This window comes from Lactuca sativa, chromosome 5 (assembly GCF_002870075.4).
Source record: "Lactuca sativa cultivar Salinas chromosome 5, Lsat_Salinas_v11, whole genome shotgun sequence".
Lineage (NCBI taxonomy): Eukaryota > Viridiplantae > Streptophyta > Magnoliopsida > Asterales > Asteraceae > Lactuca > Lactuca sativa.
This window is the reverse complement of record NC_056627.2, coordinates 55,527,937-55,531,483: the sequence shown is the minus strand read 5'-3', so window position 1 is coordinate 55,531,483 and position 3,547 is coordinate 55,527,937. Positions and strand designations below refer to the sequence as shown.

The window sequence follows — 3,547 nt, the reverse complement described above, 5'->3', positions numbered from 1 at the left end:
TAGCACCGCCTTTCACCCGCAGACGGATGGTCAGAGTGAGCGAACCATCCAGACCTTGGAGGATATGTTGCGGGCATACGTGTTAGATTTCGGTGGTAGCTGGGATACCTATCTTCCCTTGGCTGAGTTCTCGTACAATAACAGCTACCACACGAGTATTGACCGTCCCCCATTCGAGATGTTGTACGGTTGGAGGTGCAGGACCCCGATATGCTAGGGTGAAGTTGGCCAGAGGGTCATTGGAAGCACTGAGGTGGTGCTCAAGACGACCGAGAGAATCCAGCAGGTTCGGAGGAGGCTTCAGACTGCGCAGAGTCGGCAGAAAAGTTATGCCGACAAGTGTCGATCCGACCTGGAGTTCCAGGTCGGGGATATGGTTCTCCTGAAGGTGTCGCATTGGAAAGGCGTCATTCAATTCAGAAAGCGGGGCAAGTTGGGCCCGAGATTCATCGGACTGTTCAGGGTTGTAGCCCGGGTGGGCAAGGTGGCATATCAGCTGGATCTGCCAGCCGAGCTCAGCCAGATCCACATCACCTTCCATGTCTCCTAGCTGCGGAAGTGTCTCGTGGATGATTCAGCGGTGGTGCCATTAGAGGATATTCAGCTTGATGACAGTCTGAATTACATTGAGCGCCCAGTTGGAATCCTCGACCGGAAGTCGAAGGATCTAAGGAACAAGAGGGTGGAGTTAGTGAAAGTGCAATGGCAACACCGCAAGGGTTCAGAATGGACTTGGGAGCCGGTGGAAGAAATGAAGGAGCATTACCCCGAGCTGTTTCAGGATCGAGCGGCAGACTTCGAGGATGAAGTCTAAAATAAGTAGGGGAGATTGGTAGCACCTGGTTCCTGGTACGTAAAATTTATCTAAGTATTTGTCATTTTTAGCCTTGAACTCGACGAGTTGTAGGTCCGACTCGCCGAGTAGGGACGCGGTCCGGGGGTACGTTTAAGTTGGCGAATCGGTGAGTCCATATTCTGGACTCGGCGAGTCACCGCTGTCTGTTGAAACCCTAAAATATAAGGGTTTGCACCCTATTTAAACTCTCATTTCCGCCCCAACCTCGCCCCCATTCACCCTCAGAGCTCCCCAACCTCGTGCTACCCTTATTCATTGTGAGATTAAAGTGTTTTTGTGTGTTCTTGAAGTTTTTGAGGAGAAAGAAGAGTAGATCAAGAAGAGGAGAAGGAGGCCAAACATTTTTGTGACATCTCAACGTTTTCCTTGAGGTATGGTTTGTTTCCCCTCTGTGTTCAAGCTTTTAGTCCCTAATAGCTTCATGAAAGTCCTTTTTGAGCCATTCTTCAAGCTTGTTTGTGCTTAGTGGGTTGTAATAAGTTGTTAGCCTTTAGATCTAGGCATGATTTAGTCCCTGGAGCTTGGATCTATTGCCTTTATGGAGTCTTATTGCATGAAAGTCCTAGATCTACCCCTTTTGGTGCACTTTGAGCCCTAAAACCTTCATTGGTGATTATCTACACGTAAAGTTGGAAACTTTACATGTAAACCAGGCCCTAGGAACCCAGATCTATGAATGGCATGGACTGGATTCAAGCAAAATCGCGTGTATAGTTTTTGCATGAGGCAGACTCGGCGAGTCGTTCATCTGACTCGGCGATTCGGGTCGCGAGTCCCCGGGTTGTTCCCCTTTTGTGTTGCGAGTTGGAGTGGTGAGTCATAGGGTATGACTCAGTGGGTCGGAAGCTAGACTCACTTATGAAGTCACTCGGCGAGTCAATGCATCGACTCGGCGAGTTCACGACAATCTCCTTATCTCAAGAACAACTCAGCGAGTTGTTCATACAACTTGGCGAGTCACAGCTTAGAGTGTTCTTCGGATGAAGATGAACTCGGCGAGTTGTTCATACAACTCGGCGAGTAGGATGAAGGACTATTGGCCTTGGGTATAGAAGGAAAACTCGTCGAGTCTACGCTTAACTCGACGAGTAGAGACGAACTTATGGTCAGGCTAAAGGAAAGGGACTCGGCGAGTTGGCTGGCCAACTCGGCGAGTCTGGTCAACTGGCAGTTGACGGTGACTTGACTCTTGATTTGTAAGGGTAAATGGTCAATTTACCCTGAAATCGGTTAGCAGTATTTGACTAAGGGTTTTGTTGGAATTATAGCCGAAAGATCTCCGGAGCGGCAGTAGCAGCAGACAGTCAGTTCCCACGTAGATCGACAGTTACTTTGAGGTGAGTTTCCTTCCAGTAGGAACGGGTCTAAGGCACCAAGGCTGGCCCGTATAGACGAGCTGTTAGTACTAGAGTGTGGGTTGAGCCCGTATCTCTTGGATGAGTTGATTATGATATGTGCCAGTATGATAGAGTTTTCTATACTTGTTGTCTGTGTGATACTTGTATATTATGGGTTGGCGACTGATTGTGAGCAAGGCCCGTATCTCTCCGAGAGTGGAGTGTGGACGAGGCCCTTACCTCCCAGATAGTGGAGCATGGGCGAGGCCTGTATCTCTCGGCTAGCGGAGTGTGGGCAAGGCCCGTATCTCCTAGCTGTATGTTGTATGCTTGCATGGTATGAGGTATTATGGGGGAACTCACTAAGCTTCGTGCTTACAGTTTTCAGTTTTGGTTTCAGGTACCTCTTCTTCGAAGGGGAAGGAGCTGGCGCGGTAGCAGCCCATCACACACATGCTTCGTATTCCGCATCATGAGACATTCCTGGGGATTTGTACTCTGACATTTTTATGTTATTGAAATGTTTTTCCAGATATGCGATATCTTTATAAAATGTTATGATCAGCAAATGTTTTTATTCGAATATTTTGCTAAATATATGTTTTCAAAAATGAAAATTTTGGCTCGTATTTTTGGGACGTTACAGGTCATGCTTAGTTGTTGGATTTCTTTTGTATCTTGATCTCTCTTGAATTCCAATTACTATCCCTTGTAGAATGGGGTCCCCCACAAGCTCCGCATCTAACTTGAACTGGTCCACCCAATTTTATGATATTTTCTTCCATTGCATCGAGCTTTGCAATTATTGCACTGATAGCATTTGACCTCCATCGTTACTTGATTTTTCTTTAGTGAAATCTTCCTTTGGTTGTGATAATCTCTTGAATGCTTAACGTATTCTTCAATCAAAGCTTTATTTGTTATTAGATCCTTCCTTGTCATGGCTCCTTGTGAGTCCAGAAGTTGACGAGTACACACATTGACTCCATCATAAAATATCGAAATTTCTTATTGCACATTGAATTCATGTTGAGGGCAATGTCGTAACAATCTCTTGTAACGTTCCCAAGCTCCATATGGCGACTCCCCTTTTAATTGTTGAAAATTTTGTATGTTTCTTTTAAGCTTTGCCACTTTCAATTGAAGGGTAAACTGGTTGGTGAACTCAGACTTAAAATCATCCCAATTCTAAATTTCTCCAAAGGGAAGGGATTTTAACCATCCTTTTGCTTCACCCTTTAGTGTGACCGGTAAAATTCGTAGCATCACTGTATCTTTACTTACGCTTGGAGCGTTAAAATAATTTGAAATTTCCACCACCTCTTCTATGTTCTCATAATCGTCCATGTAAGGC

General features: G+C 45.9%; 1 non-coding gene across 1 annotated transcript; it reads left to right on the top strand.

Annotated features, from left to right (window-relative positions):
* The first annotated feature begins 3,214 nt into the window (after positions 1–3,214).
* LOC111915658 (small nucleolar RNA R71) lies at positions 3,215–3,321 on the top strand. The gene has a single exon (XR_002858220.1). It is a non-coding gene; the product is annotated as a small nucleolar RNA R71 (small nucleolar RNA).
* Positions 3,322–3,547: the final 226 nt, after the last annotated feature.